This window comes from Maniola jurtina, chromosome 22, assembly GCF_905333055.1.
Source record: "Maniola jurtina chromosome 22, ilManJurt1.1, whole genome shotgun sequence".
NCBI classification, from domain to species: domain Eukaryota; kingdom Metazoa; phylum Arthropoda; class Insecta; order Lepidoptera; family Nymphalidae; genus Maniola; species Maniola jurtina.
Genome location: NC_060050.1, coordinates 3656894 through 3674312, shown reverse-complemented (window position 1 = coordinate 3674312; position 17419 = coordinate 3656894). Strand labels below are relative to the sequence as shown.

The following is a 17419-nucleotide window of genomic DNA, read 5'->3' as shown; positions in this document are numbered from 1 at the left end:
TGCCTGGGAGAAAAACGTCTTATGTTATTTAGGTGCCTATGTATATTAGCCTAACAAGATGATCGTTTATTCCACATTCGATATATTCATGATACATTCGATATTCGCATGAATGTGATCAGATCGCCCCATTATCAATGCGGCAGTATGCCCATTCATATGGCAGTTGCGCGGCTGACAACGCGCCTTTCTCAAATTAATTTCTATGGGGCAATTAAGCCGTGAATCGTGGTTATTTGTAGCGCTTTGTACCCACACTTCTTGGTTTGACAGACTTCGACAATAATAACGTGTTCATGACGTAGGGTGCTGGCCAGGGCACCATCGTAGAACCCAACATCATCATAATCATTGCGAACGCCCAAGGACGCACAGGCCTTTTCCAAAGATTGCCACCACACCCGGTCCTTAGCCTTCCTCATCCATCTACTTCCCGCCACCCTGTTTATACCAAAAAAAAAATTTGGAGACCCCACTTTTTTGGTTGTAGGTAGGTACATAGGTGACATCCACCAGGTCGATTTTTTTTTATATACCTACCTACTTAAAATGTATCCTATGTCACCCGGACCATAATAACAATCGATTGACACCTCATTCATCAAAATCGGCTCAGTAGTTTAGATGATACGATGGAACACAAATAAAATATACAAACCTACATACATAGACTGCTAAAATCATAACCCTTCCTTTATGGCTAAGTCGAATAAAAATTGTCTAGATACATTTAAATAGTTGAAGAGCGCTTTTTTCTCCCCCAAGCTACGTCTACGTGTCTAAATAAAGTACCATGAGGACTGCTTTATGCCTTCATCAATCCGTCAACGTCAAATGTCGATCTAACTTAAAATGTCTCATTTAAAATACACTAGGGTTAAAGAAAACTAGTCGTCCCTTTCGCGGTTACAATGTTGATGTGCACTTCACAGGCAAAAAATACTGTCTAAACTTAAGATGCATGGGACGGGTCTGCCCGCGAAATTCAAATTTAATTTGGTTTTTCGCATTTTGTAATCTAATACGACAACGTAGGCTTATGACATTCTAATTCCGACAATGGCAGTATCATCTTCACAGGATTACAAAAAAAACTACTTGAAAGTGTTCAGTTTAAGAGCCTGGCTTTGAGGACATTATGAAGAACTCTCAGGCATGCAGGTTTCTATTTACATTATTTATCTTAAAAAACAAGGAAATGTCAGTTTTAGACCATTTTTGTGAAGGGACCTAAACCAAATAAGTTAGGAATATGAAATTTGGCTATACTATGTACCATATACTGTATTTAAACAGCAAATACTGAAAATAACGATTTATAAAATAGTTTGTAAGCGGTGACCAAAAGAAACGAACATTTTTTAATTTTTTTTAAAAAGAATATTAGCCATGACTAATACTCCCCTTTCCCCTCCAATTAAGCGTAAAGCTTGTGCCAGGAGTGGGTACGACAATAGTGCAACGGGTGGGGTTTGAACCGCCGACCTTTCGGAATTCAGTCCGCTCCTCAACCGTTGAGCTATTGAGGCTTTAAATTTTTTGGGTTTTTCATTCACGGTTTATTGCGATGCTCTAGCTTGGAAAAGAAATATTGAAAGAAAATGAAAAAAAAAGTAAAGAAATAATAATTATATATGGAACCCTAAAAGAGCGAGGCCCGACTCGGACTTGACCGATTTTTACGTCCGTAAGTTACCAGAGTTCTATTACGTACAAAAAAATAAACACTAAAATGGACCAGGGTTGCGCAATCAAAGAAAACTAGTCAGCAATAAGCAGCAATGATTAAGCAGCATTATGTGGTTGCATAACTCCGCAACCGCGGTACAGTGACATTGCGGTTACGCTTCCAACTCGCAATTATTACATACCAGTGGCTTCCCTGCGAGATAGAAATAATACTTATTAGCTATTGGTGTACTCTGCTCGATTAAAGGCCGATTAACACCAATTGCGTACACGTGACACGTGTATAGTGACGCGCGTAAACATCAAACACACCGGGCTACGCATACGTCCACATCCAGTACGTTTCATATAGTTCCATACATTACAACGCAAAGGTACACGCTACGTCTACGCTTACGCAGTCTGTGTGAACGAACTATAAAAGTAACTGCTATAAGTGAATTTTTAAATAAGTAGGTAACCAAATTGAGCTGAGTCTCAATAGCTCAACAGTTGAGGAGAGGACTGAATTCCGAAAGGTCGGCGGTTCAAACCACACCCGCTGCACTTGTCGTACCTACTCCTAGCACGAGCTTAATGCTTCATCGGAGGAGAAAGGGGAATATTAGTCAAGAATGGCATGACTAATATTCTTTTAAAAAAAAGCTGTATATAAGCAGGTGTTATAGTGTGAAAGTCAATGATATACAAGGGACTATATGCTTAATTTGCTATAATCCGCTGAAACATTCGAATCAGTAGGTAAGGTTCAACACACAGCATGCGAAATGAACCGCTCGCCATCCCACTGCTAAACATACATGCTAAACATGTGGCTGACTTTTCCTGCATGTTTAACAGTGGGAAAAATTTCAAAATAGCCATCACGAAAATTAAAAAAGTGTTATTTCTTGTACGATCATACGGAACCCTTCGTACGTGAGTCCGACTCGCACTCGGCCGGTTTTTAAAGATCACAAACACATTTTACACGTATATCTCCAGAATGCAGTAACATGTTAATTTACTAAAAAATACTCGTCATTCAATTTTGTAAAAAAGGTATTATAGAACAAATTAGCCACCACCATAAACATAAAACAATGAACATAAAAACGCAACAATTTGACTAAACAGCTGTTTAAGAGCAGCGCTCCCAAGGAATCCCCATACAAAGGAAAATTTCTTATTTTCTTATTTAACATAAACCAATCTAACTCAATGAAATTTTGTAAACAAGCTCTAGAAACTAATAGAGTCTGGTGCCTGTGTTTGTAAGATTTCCAAAATTATGTAGTTTCTAAGTTACGCGGGTTCAAAAATTTGTGTGTAAATTTTTGTCTACCCCTACCCATGAAAGCTCGTGTGACTTTGAAATTGAAGGATTTTAACTCTGTCAACAAAATTTCATTGAGTTTGATTGGTTACTATTCGAATTAACAAAATAAAGAGCGTCTGTTAAAATTCTAAATTGAGCTAATAATAAAAATTAAATTAAAAATTTAAAAAACCCCCGACACATAAACCTCTAAAAAGTAAAAAAATAATAGGTAAGTATGTATGGGCCCTTTAAGAATAGTATAAATAGTAAAGTTTTTATCCAAGCGCTCGTTGCGCCAGGGGACCGCTACCTATGATAAACTATGAAAGTCATCTGTTGTAGGAAGAATAGTTTTTGTTAACTTTAGCGGTCCCCCGACGCAACGAACGCTTGGATAAAAACTTTACTATTTATACTATTCTTAAAGGGCCCATACATACTTACCTATTATTTTTTTACTTTTTAGAGGTTTATGTGTCGGGGGTTTTTTAAATTTTTAATTTAATTTTTATTTCACGCTTTTTAAACTTTTATTCATAAATTACCGTTTGTTTGTGCCATTCTAAAACCCAATTTCTGTAATAATATAAATCCAATAAGGCAGCTAATATCTCTTCAAAAGTAACATCAATGTTATGTTAATTATACGTTCCATGAAATATTTTTGACCGAACATCACTAAATCAAGAATTATCTGAATGACTCACATAGTTTAACATGACCAAAACGAAATATCTGTTTCTAACATGTCGTTGCTTTAAAAATGTACCCATTTTACGTAGTCGTATAATAGTTCGCTTTTCAAGATATACCTACGATTAAATTGAAATCGACTTTCACCCGATGAAATAAGGAATAAAGTGGCTTGTATTTCATTTTGTTTGTTATTGAATGTAAAATTTTTATTTGACATAACTTTCAAAAACCGGTCAAGTGCGAGTCTGCCTCACACATGAAGAGTTCCGTACAAGTTTTTTTTTATGTAATGACAATTCAGTTGTCGGATTTTTCTGTTTACTTGGGCCACAGGAGTAGAGTGCTTGGGCTATAAGATATTGCTATTGCTGCCTTTCATGATTCTACGTAAACGGGAAGTACCCAATTTATAAGTTTTGATTCTCTTGAAAGATGACACACAGACAGACAACGAAGTGGTGAAGGAAAACACCGTCAGGAAACCTGCATGCTTAAGAGTTGGCCATAATGCTCCCTCAAAGGTGCGTGAGGTGTGCCAATACGTGCTTGGCCAGTGTGGTAGCTTCTCATTCTGAGAGGAGACTTGTGCTCAGTAGTAAGCCGGCGATGGGTTGATCCTGATGATGATGAATTTTTAAAGTATTTTGTCAAAATAAATAAGCTGAGTTCAAGCAGATAAAATATAAAGAAGGTGCGCCTAATGCATCATCCAAACCTGCGCGACAAAGCGACTACGATGCGGGAACCTCAGCCGCGCGGAGGGTCATCGCCTCCTACGATATTTAATGGTGCCATGCACACCTACGCGACTAAAACAGCCGAGGCTATAACACCTTTTCTTTTTCTACAGATACCTACTGAACCCTAAAAATAGTTTGACTATGGTTTGGGTTTGGGTTGATTGTTCGTGGCCTTTGGTTGACTGTTGGATATTATAATTGAATTGATGTTTTCTCGTTTAACTGTGATTATAATATTTTATAAATTAGAAACTCCGCGCTTACGATCCAAAGTATCTGAGTTTTCCAAAACATTATTTTCAAATAAATAATTATGTATCTAAGCAACGTCCATCTTGACAGCTTGACATTTGCCAATTGACATAATATTATGAACCTCTGTTACAATAGTGAAAGATCCCAGGGCCACCAGCCGTCACGTATTTTCTGACGAACGAAATGTGGACGATTAAGTAGTGTTAGTATATACTAAGAACGTATGCCTACAGACCTGCTAGCTTGCTTAGACGGCCAATTTTCAGGTATCAGGTAATCAAGGTACATAAAAACATTACTTACCTCTCGTGAATTCTCCATTTTTTTAATTTTTAGCTGTTTTTTTTAATATTAATAATTAATTGACATAAGTAAACTATAAGAGAGTGAGAGAGAAGTCAATATATCCTAATACATGTCTTACTCAGTCTCATGCGCGTAGATAATGATGCCCTCGCGCTCAAACCCACAGAGGCATTAAAATTGAATTTAGGGGATGATTGGCCCTCTGGATCGGTCTGTCTTCTTGTAAAAAGTTTTAAAATAGTTGTCTGGTGGACATATATAAAAATGGAGCATCAGAATTTACGTGCAGTTAAGTAATTACTTATTTTGGGAGCTTTAAAGCGTCTGCAAAGCAATACGGCCGACGCGGGAAGTGTCTGGGAGTATTGGCGACATATTTTTAAGGATATTGCCTAAAATATACGTAAAAATCAGTTTGGAGAATTTACGTGAGGTAAGTAATGGTTTTATGTACCATGATTATCAGATACCTGAAAATTGGCCGTCTAAGCAAGCTAGCACGTAGGCTAGGCATGCTTTTTTAGTACTTACTAACACTACTCAATCGTACATATTTCCAGTGTCAGAAAATACGTAACCTCTGGTGGTCCTGGGATAAAAGTAATAAGAAAACCAGAAAAGAGCTGATAACTTCCAAACGGCTGAACCAATTTTTTTGGATTATAGCTAAGAACACTCTCGATCAAGCCACCTTTCAAACAAAAAAAACTAAATTAAAATCGGTCCATTCGTTTAGGCGCTACGAGGCCACAGACAGATACACAGATACACAGATACACAGATACACAGATACACAGATACACAGATACACAGATACACAGATACACAGATACACAGATACACACGTCAAACTTATAACACCCCTCTTTTTGGGTCGGGGGTTAAAAAAACCTTATCCTGACAATAACGAACGTAACAAAAAAAACTGCCAGATCGGTCGAGCCGTTCTCAAGTGATGATGTTTCATACATGCGGGAATTGGTTTTTATTTAGGTATCTAGATTATTCGAAAAAAAAAATTATTTAGTAATGTAAGCGACATTCTAATTTTATAAATATAGTTTGAATTCCAATTCATTCAATTAATACTGATTTGACATCCCCTGTTTTCTGCTGCAAGTGGTCAAAATAAAAGAATTAAACTTCATTTGTATACAGCGCGCTCCGAATAAACTCCTCTTGAAACGTGGCAGCAATTTGCCGTGACCTTAAAAAAAGTCAATAGAATTCCACCTTTCATCCCGCCCCTGGGGGCGAAAATAAATAAATTCGCGACACATAATTACTATGGAGGTAATCGTAGTCGCGACATTCCTGAAAGGGGGAAATAAAAAGTGAAAAAGTGCAAATAAAAGAAATGTGCTTCAACGAGCGATTGAGCAAATGAAAGGAATTAGGAAAACAATAGGAATAGAGATGGCATAGAGTCTCTTTTACCACCACTTTTTACTTGAACAGTCATTTTTGTGCTCGATACGTCTTCACCAGGGCCTAGCTTAGTATTGTCTTCACATTAAATTTAACTACATAAAAATCTAAAAAAAGTGAACCGACAAAACACTGAAAGGTCATTAAACAATTTTTAAATTGTGTACAGATTTCTTCAAATTGATAAAAAACAAAGTCATGTTGCAAGCCTAATAGGTATAGTTAGTTTTCGAAGTCGGCACCAAATCAAGTTATTAATAATAAAATAAGTTTAGTTACAAGTTAAAATTAGTAGTTGGTTCTACTAGTAGATAGGCGAAGCAAGGCGAAGTTATTCTAACTCATGGTACTCATTATTGAATAATAATAAGTAAGTATTGAACCTAATATTTCATTATATTTAATATATTTAAGTACTTAAGTAGTATTTTCCCCTTTTTGAATTGCCGCAAACTTTTTGAAGTCACACACATTTAACGTTTCACAATTTATAGGTACTTCGTATTTAGGTTGCCTTGCAATTTTTTTTTACAAGGATTCTACTCTATATCATTTCTGTCATAATTGTAGACTGCACGGACCGAATGGGGTGTGAGAATTAAAAGGCGCTCAGTGTTCCGGCCAGGCGTTGCCTATTAGCCGTTTTGATTATTGGATGACGTTTTAAAATGGAATCAGGACTGTTTCCACGGGATTTTTCTCCTTTATAACCGTCTGAGAACCGTCTACAACCGCTTAGGGACATAGAACTAGTAGAGCTTCCTAATATAATTAAAAAAAAAACGGTATGGTATGGTATGTTGTAAACAATATACCACAATAGAACCGTGTTTATTAAGTTTCTAACAGTGTACTTATAGTTATCTGGAATAAATTTCATTTTCATCTATACATATAATAACATTGTAGAAAAGTGGTGTCTGTACAATGGAAATATATAAAAAAAAGTAGCAGGGGTTATATCGATAATTGTAATTAATTTTTTTTGTCTGTTTGTCTGTGTGTTTGTGCACGCTAATATCAGAAACGGCTTATTTGATTTAAATACGGTTTTCATTAATATATTGTAGTAAGCTTCACTTAACATTTAGTGTTTATTTCATGTCAATCGGTTCATAAATAAAAAAGTTATGTCAATTTAAAGAATCACGGCGAACATTTTTAACGTACAGAGTACGTACTACACGCCTCGCGCCTGAGCGTCCATGGCTATATAAAGCGCGCTGAGAGCTATCCCACGCGAACGAAGTTGCGGGCACAGCTATTTGTGGAATAAAAACCTATTTTACGACGGATTTTGTGTGACATGGACAGATACTGACGTCGCTAGTGTCGCTACCAAAACATTGTCACTTACCATCACGTGAACTTGAAGTCAGTGTTAGCCCATCAACATAAAAAAAGCTTCAAAGAATTCTATCGTCACTAATTATTCTGAGCTAGGAATTTCTATCTCTCATAAATTTTGCTAGGCATTTTGTCATCGCTCATTAGCATTCAAAGAGACCTCGTCTTACGCATATTAATTAGACAAGTTATGCGATAAAGCTTATGTAGATCTTAATAAAGATCTATATCTGTATAATTGATGCAATCCATGTTATACAAGAATGGGCAAAAAATCGACTCCACTCCATCTAGATTAAAATGTACTTAAACTGCATTATCACTTTAGCTTATGCCTGTTAAAAAAACTAATTCATGCGCCTTGTCTAGTGCTAAATAATAATTGATCGTTATCGATCAAAAAGTAAGTATATCTTTAATTTAATTAAGTATATCGAGTTACGATTTCTCAGTAAAGAATATTCTTAACAAATTGAAACCTTACAAATAAATACGAGCACCATTTAAAGTTATGATTTTGTCACTGTAAAATTAACCGTTTGCTTGCTGGAGATCCGAAGGGTCGTTCCACATTTACCGGACAGGTTTAATATTGAACAAAAATATAATAATTCTTCTTGTGCATGATCACTGACGGCTATACAAACTTCTTTTTTACATAAAAAATAGCGAGCAAACGAGCAGGCAGGTCACCTGACGTTAAGTGATTACTGCCACCTATGAACAATTAATTGCAGTACCAGAGGAACCACCGATGCGTTGTCGGGCCTTTCAGGAATTTGTTACTGCAGCAAACGTCGATAACTCTCTTGACCAAGAAAGCTTATTTTCAAAAATTCTATGACAAAATTTTTCATCCCACGCCGCCACTGATAACTTTTACAATCTCTTTAGAATTCATTTATACTACTAATTGTTTCTTTCTTTAACATTTTGAGTTATAACTGTTTGTTTTATGTTGATTGGTTACAAGAGCCATTTCCAGTCGTCCAGTGAATGTGGACAAACCTTTACGCCTTATTTATGTCGGCCATTACGGCGTACAAGGCAACAGTGACAAAAGTAACACTTTATACTCTATTTGTTTTATTGAGTAAATAATTTTATTATGAGCGTTACAGAGTTACGGAATGTATCGTAGATATACAGGATGTAACCAAAACCCTAGCAAAAACAAAGATGATAGTACTGATCATTACTGATAAGATATGATAAAAAAAACTACAAGAAAAAATTTAAAAACCCTGTATTTTATTAACCCCCGACCCAAAAAGAGGGGTGTTATAAGTTTGACGTGTGTATCTGTGTATCTGTCTGTGGCACCGTAGCGCCTAAACTAATGAACCGATTTTAATTTAGTTTTTTTTGTTTGAAAGGTGGCTTGATCGAGAGTGTTCTTAGCTATAATCAAAGAAAATCGGTTCAGTCGTTTGAAAGTTATCAGCTCTTTTCTAGTTACTGTAACCTTCACTTGTCGGGGGTGTTATAAAATTTTTAATTTACACTTGTAAATGTTCACTATATATTGCAAATAAAACATCTGACTGACGCTAGAGGTCAATGAGGTTCCGTAAATAGGCCACTCGAAGTCAATGCCGCATTGTAGGTGGGGCACTGACCCGAGTTTTGAATGCTATACCTACAATGCGAGCCTCGATAGCTCAACGGTTGAGGAGCGGACTGAATTCCGGAAGGTCGACGGTTCAAACCCCACCCGTTGCACTATTGTCGTACCCACTCCTGGCACAAGCTTTACGCTTAATTGGAGGGGAAAGGGGAGTATTAGTCATGATTAGCATGACTAATATTCAAAAAAAAAAATGCAGGTTTGGAGAATAATAAATCACATAAACTACGAGATAAGGCAAATGGTTATTGGCATTGGATTGTGTTAAGGTAGTATAATAATAAGGCTGTTTTTGCTAGCGTTGTCATTACACCCTGTATAGTATTGCGATGATAAATTGAGTGGCGGTGGGGGGTATTGGACGAAATAACTGGATGGGAAGGAAATTTTTGCATCTTTGTGTTCACGATCAACTTATCGTCGGCTCCCAGTCAGCAGGGCGATTCAGAACACACGATTCGGTAAGTTTTCGTATGATAAGAGGTATTTTCTGTGTGATAAGAAAATAATATACATCTTATCGTACGATAACTTACCGTATCGAGTGTTCTAAATCGCCCTGCAGGTCTCCTCTCAGAATGAGAAGGGGGTTTCGGCGGGCCAACGTGCGGATTAGCAGTCTTTACACACCTTGAGAGCATTATGGAGAACTCAAAGGTATATAGATTTCCTCACGGTATTTTTTCTTCACCGCTAAAGCAAGTGATATTTAATTGATTAAAACGGAAACGGGTCGAACCTCGGACCCCTCACTAGGAGACCAACGCTTTAACCACTAGGCTATCACCACCACATAATTCGAACCTACAGCAAAATAGTTACACTGAATTAAGATGTTTGATGATAAAATAAAATCAATATAACAGATATGACGATAAAGTTTTTAATATACAATATTCATTATATTTTCTAGGTCTGTAATTTTTCTAAAATCCGTTAAATTGCTTCGTTGTCTAGAAAAACAAAGTTGGGCCTTTTTTGATCAAAAAATACAAATCTTTGAGCCCTTTAAAACTAAGTTAATATTTTTAGAGAAATCTGGAAAAGCATAGATACAGATATATTAGATTTTGATTGCTTAATATTCAAATAAGAATCAAACTACGATTGTATGGAAGTGATGAAGAAACCTCTGTTAAGTAGGGTCGCGTTAAAAAGTTAGTTCACTAAAATGTGTCCAAGCAAGTAAATTGTCATGAACACCTCATAAAGCATCGTGCCACAAAGTAGCGTGCCGCGCGCTGCTATCTCGACGATATACTTTCATTAACTCAAACAAAATCGACACAGCAAAACGAATTGAGCCATTAATTAACCGATACAACACTTATAAATCCAGCGGCGTCTTGATAAGAATTCATTCACAAATTCTCATAATTGCTACTTTATACGAATTAATTAAACACGTGTGTTATGCAAAATAGCAAGTTGTGATAGCTTAGTGGTTAAGAGTGTTAAAAGTTTGACGTATTTGGAGGTCGGGGCTTCGATCTTGGGCATGTATCTTTAACTTTGCGGAGTTACGCGCGTTTTAGGCAATAAATAATATCATTAGCTTTAAAAGTAAAGGAAAACATCATGTGGTCATGTGCGTACCTACATTACAATATAAAGTTAGATGTCCGGGATTGAACTTCCGACCTTCCGATTATGAGGTCGACTAGTTTTATAATTTTTACTTTATAATTTTTAGGGTACCGTACCTCAAAAAGAAAAGAGGAATCCTTATAGGTTCACTTCGTTGTCTGTCTGTCTGTCCGTCTGTGTTGTCTGTCAAGATAACCTATAGGGTACTTTTCTAGTCTTATAGCATAAGTACTTAAATGAAAAAATCCGACACCCTGAATTTGTGATTACATCACAAAAAAATATTAAATTAATGTGTTCATGAACAAATAATTAGTATTTTCAATTTTCAAAGTAAGATAAATATACGAAGTGGGATAACTTATAAAAGAGCTTTAAGTACCTACCTGTGAATTCTAAAACAGATTCTTATTTATTTTTATGCATAATAGTTTTCGATTTATCGTGCAAAATGTCGAAAATATCTGAATACGGAACCCACGTTGCGTGGTGAGTCTGACTTGCACTTGGCCGGTTTTTTTGAATAATTCTACTTGTGTTTATTCGTGAAGTTTTTGTGCCAAAGGGATGACATATTCCGGCGGCTGCGGTCTGCCGGTAGAGCTGAGGTGATAAGTTAGCTGCATTCGGTCTCGTGCTGGGAACGTCGCAGTTGCTTTATTTGTTTGTATACTCCCTATAAAGATATCAATAAATAAATGTTCGTGTACTCTTTATACAAATATATAATTAAATATATAATAATTATTAATATCCGTTTTTGAATGTTCCTGTAGCTTTAAAACTTTATAAGGAGATACTATAATGAACTAACTAATAATACTATACTATTATTAATTTCGGCGAAACTGTACCAAATGGTTCCATTTGCCAAGTCCTAATCTCATGAAGATATTTTGACCAGTACTCGTAAAGAAACTAGGTATATCAAACTATCTATCGTTATTGACGCCCATCGATGATGACGCCACAATAAAAAGCTTGAATTTTTTTTAATGAATTTGGAAAAAATTCAAATAACGGAGTATTTTGAATATTTTTCTATAGCTATTAATAGTTAGTAGTATTATTTTTACGTACAGAATGCACTGAAAAAGAAATGAGTGTTATAATTTACGCCCTCACTAAGTAGTCCTTGTAACCATTTAAATATCTAAAGAGGTTCTATATGTATCAGATTTCCTTATTTATCTGCCCGTTATCTGTGGTATAAACGAACAGGGACTATAGTTAATTACTACAATCTTAACTTTATGCGGCCAGATTGTGATGGTAATAAGTAGGGTGGCTAACTTTTCGTTCCTAACATGGAATGTCTCGAACTATCTACGCTAATAGAACAATGTGCACCTAAGAAAAAACCTAATTTATCTTAGTGCACATTTAAAGAACCTCGTCAAAATAAAGGAGCTGTCCAGCTATTCTGTTAGAAATAGCTGAAGTGTTATTTCGTTGCGTACCAAAAAGAAACGATTGACTTTAAAAAAAAATTGAAGCAATTTGCGAGCAACTGGAAAACAAATGATTTCCACTCCGAAAAATAAAAAGGGTTTTCAAATAAGTAGAACTGCACATCAAATCAAAAATCTTTGTAAAGATTAGATTTCAGGTCTTCTGCTGCATTATGTTATTATGCTTACAAAAAGCCACAGCCATATTATAATCGTAATTAATTTGGTAAATAAATAAGTAATTTTATTTCATTTCATTTCATTTAATAGATACTATCCCACGTTTTCACACAGAATTCTTGGTTACACTATTAATAAGTCTTTTCAAGACCCGCCTTAAGTGGCGTTTTCGTCGATTTGTAACAGATAAAACGTATTGAAATTTATATTAAAAATCCATTTAAAGACATGTTTGGTGTCGCTTGAGTTCGCTTCTGTTTGTTTTTTGGTTCTTTCCGACAACTTTGTGCCATTCTGCAAATTAGCTAACTAGAGTTTAAGTAAAGGATCTACTTTTCAATACCTCATAAGGAAAAAACACTTATAGGATAACTTTGTTGTCTGTTTGTCTATCCATCTTTCCGTCTGTCGTGTCTGCCAAGAAAATCTTCTGGATACTTACTTCCCGTTGACCAAGAATATTGGGCAGATAGGTAGGTCTTATATTCAGCCATAAGATGGAGACGGACGGGTTAATCGGGAAGGGTTATGGCAGTTTTTATTAACCCGCACCCATCTGTGTATGTATGTATACAAATAGATCTATGCCCATACTTAGCTATCCCTAATCGGTTTCTACTTCTAACTTTCTAGTCTGCAGCATCGTACCGGAACGCTTATAACTTAGCAGGTAATAGGGTGGTAACTACTCTTACCTAAAGCCTTCCTATAGCAGACTTAAGCCAAATTTAGATTTTTCAAATTGACTGTCCTGGGACTGATTTTGCGGAAATTGACCGCACTTCTAGCATCCCTCAACTTTAAGTTCGAGTAAATTGCATGCTAGTTTAGACTTAATATAAATTCAGTAAAAACGAGGAAACAGGGAACCTAATTATGTCCGTTTTCCCCTAGAATAGTGCAATTTTCAAACACCTGTAAAATTTTCATGAAATTTCAAACAATTGTAAAATTTTTACCTTTATTTGTGTTAAAACTGTTCAGCGACTATACTTTTCCCATAAGGCAGGAAATTGATTTGACTTCGAATCGAAATCGTTTTAAATCGAAATTCGAAAAATAATCTGTCATCGAAATGAATCGAATCATCGTCGGACAATTTCGCCACCCGCAGCCAATCAAACGCACCGATGGGATCGGATGTACGTGTGTGGTACAATTTTATAGGCGGCAGCGATTTTATCATCTGTGGTAATTTAATACTTACCATTGAAGTTGTTAAAATGTAAGTAAAAATGAGGAAATTTGCAGAAGGACAAAAACTAGCAAGACTAGCAATAGATTAGCAAGCTGAAGTGGCAATGAGCAGATCACGTCTGTTGCAGAACCGACGGTCGATGGGGCAGACGTGTTCTGGAGTGGAGACCACGTACCGCACAGCGTGCGACGACTTCCAGCCGACCGATACCGTGAAGTAGGTGGCGGGGAGCGGGTGGATGAGGAAGGCGCAAGATCGTGTTTGATAGCGCGCTCATGAAAAGGCTTCTGCAGCAGTCCAGCAGTGGACATGTACACGCTGTTGGAATGGAAAAAGTGCCTATTACGAATAAATTTGTAAAAAGTAAAACCATCTTTTTCTTTATAAACTCTAACTCCAACTTTATTTTTCATGAGTTATTTAGATTTTAACATTTCAGAAAAGTTAATTTTGTTATAAGGCAAACCGTTCAGAAACTACGTCTATTTGAATACTAATTACTGACTACATGCCGATGACTGACCTGCTGATGGCTGAGAAACGATTTGAATAGTTTGAAGTCCTGGGATGGATCTTCTACACGACGTGGTTTTATGCCATCTGAGCCGCATCACAGTTATATGGAAGCAACTGATTGAGCTTTCAGTTGCTCATTATTAATATGGTGTAGTTGTATTCTTACATAGTGTAACTTTTTATTACTTCTTGCCGGTAGAGTCTTCATTCCGAACCGGTGGTAGAGTCACAGATGAAATAAATAAATTTTGATCTACATAGGACTTAGATCTAGCGCACAACTGTAAATTTCCGTACGTTTTATCTGCAAAGTCTAGGAATTATAGAACTATATAGAAGCGTGCGCACTCCTGAATTAATTCAGCATGGGATTTTGATTGATTTAATTTCACGTATTTTAAAACGCACCGCAACTCACTGCACCCCAGTGCGCGCTCTCTCTAAAAGTCAGCAAGAAGATAAACAGTTTCAAACAAAGAACAATGTGTTATGTGACTGTATTAGTCTTCGGAAGGCTTATTGCTTGCACCATACACCATATAAGACGTCGAAGCCGCCCTGTAATTCCAATACTTAGGAACATTACCCGGGATGGCGACTATTATAATGTATTATGTAATATTATTTTACGACTATACGGTCTGGGCATTATGGCCGTTTTGAGCGTCTAAAAATACCCCCGTGTATACGCACAATATACGTACTTTTATATATTGATTGTTGATATGAAGTTAGCTAGTAATATGATATTATTCGTATTAGGTTTTATTATAGGCTGTATTGATTTACGTAGTTACCTTTTAACACGTGGACTGTGTAGGTACTTAGGTAGTATAGATTTTATCATCTAGAATCTAGATTTAAACTTTTGTATACTTTGTATACTTCTTTAAAAATCTCAACATTTATTCTGTTGAGTTGCCAAAAAAAATTTGAATATTGTATACCTACCTACCTATTTTGCTGAAAATAAATCAGTGATAATTTCTTTCTGCAAAAATCGTTAGATAAAAAAGGATGACAATCTAAGGGCTTATTAATTTTTACCTAGTTTTGATCGTACAATCAATTGAAACTACAAACTTAAGCTAAGTACTATTCGAACTTACATAGATCTTTTTACCCTGCCCCGCACAACCGCACATCACCCGCTCAATCCCGCATTGGGTTAACGCGGGGGCTGTGCGGGTGTGCGGGGCGTCCCCATCGTGATTGCCATGTCGACCTGTCGCGAAGTATAGGTGTGGTTGGATTCTATGATATTTCGGGTTACAGTGTTATTGGGGCATAAAAGCCAACATCTCCGTAGTTTATTTGATTGTAATTATCCTCCGAAGGTATGTGTGATAAACAGACATTTCGCGTTGCTATACTAATGAGTTGAGCTAACGAAAAGGTGTTTGATTTGTTAATTATGTTTAAAAGGCTATGAAGCTAATTTACTTATAATATAAAAGGTAAAATTAATCCTAAACCAGATCCTGTTTACTATGTTTGCTTTAAACGTAAAATAAATGAGTGAGAATCTTTGTTAAATTATGGAATGAGTGAGAATTTTTGTTAAATTATGGAAAAAATTGCGCTCGCTTCGCTTTATTTAAATTATTATTTCGGGGGTAAAGGCTGTGAAATCATATAACGGAAAAAGGGGGCCTCGATCTTGGGCCCGTCAGTCAGTCAGTCACCTTTCCTTATACTAACTTACTTACCTACTTTTACTTGCCAAATTATCTCGTAAAAATATTATGTCCTATAAACTTGGAAATATAAAGCAAACCTACCTACATTTTAAAAGCAAAAAACGTTAAATTAATATTTAACCGATCGAACACACAAGAAAATGTTAAAAATCTGTTAAAACAACACAATAATTTCTAGCGATCTCTCGCGATCTTTGACACATAGCACAAAATTACAGATTAACCGAAAAATACCGAGAAATTGTGTATTTTCGTGTGAAAATTACTTTGTACCGTTATCGTACCCCGCTGAACTCCTTACTTTTGTTTCTAATAATATTGAACTTAAACCTTATTTCCACGACTTTAAAGTCTACATTTTCATAAGTGCTAGCGTAATAGTGAAGTCAAAGTTTAGCAATCATACAGTTCGATTATAGCTATAACTAATTAAGCTGCAACTCTATCTCTCCTTTAAAAGCTCTGACAGCGGTTTGAGCTCTGACTAGGTCCGATTGAAGAAATACATTCCCTTTTGCACAAGTCTGGTTTGGGTTTGGCCGCGGCCATAACAAACCATAAAGACGAAAGATTTTAATGTTTAAACTATCGTGAGTGATTTCAGTTTTAAGTATACCTACTAGAATGTACCGGCTATTAACCCATTATAGCCTAGCGGTGCCATATGGCACCCAATTTCGTATGTTTAAATTGTCGGGCCCTGTCTTTGTAATAAGAGGTGAAGTCAAGTGGTTTGTTGTCAATGCCATGCTAGAGGGACATAGCCATTACTCCATTTACTTTGTTTTGTCCCATAAGCTTTTTGTGACCTGCACGAGCATCTGTAAATCAGTGATGTGAAATTGCTGCCAATAATGGATGCAACATTCAAGTAAGGGGATCATAATTTTTTTATTTTGAGTAATGTAATACTTTTATGCATTTACACTTGATGCCAAACCTCGCATTGACTTGTTCATATCATAAAACTGTCGTATTTTGTTTTATTGTTTGGATTATGGCATGTTAAAAGATATGGATGCCGTACGGCACCGCTAGGTCATTATGTTGTCTTTTTATTATGTATACTAAAAATCTAATTTATGTCTTTTCTTTGGTTATTCCTTATGTAATGGCTTTTTTGTTTCAATGGAGATTGTACATTACATGAGGCACTTGCTATACTAGAAGAAGACGATGAACTCAAGCCTCAAATGCTATAAATTGAAGCTCCAGACCCTATAATCCTATCTGACAAAGACGAGGGTGGTTTCATAAATAATCCCACTGGTCGGCAACTCAATGCTAGATGTGAAGTGGTGCTAGGCTCTACATCTATTCATACCTATTTCAGTTCAAAAATACGCCACGAGGTGGTGGCCGTCTATCAGCTTCAAACACCAAGCCAAAACATCTAAAA

General features: G+C 36.2%; 1 long non-coding RNA gene across 1 annotated transcript; it reads right to left on the bottom strand.

Annotated features, from left to right (window-relative positions):
• Positions 1–264: 264 nt before the first annotated feature.
• On the bottom strand, positions 265–17205 carry LOC123876790. The gene is made up of 3 exons (XR_006798426.1): positions 16651–17205; positions 16462–16466; positions 265–274 (listed from the first exon to the last, which is right to left on the bottom strand). It is a non-coding gene; the product is annotated as an uncharacterized LOC123876790 (long non-coding RNA).
• Positions 17206–17419: the final 214 nt, after the last annotated feature.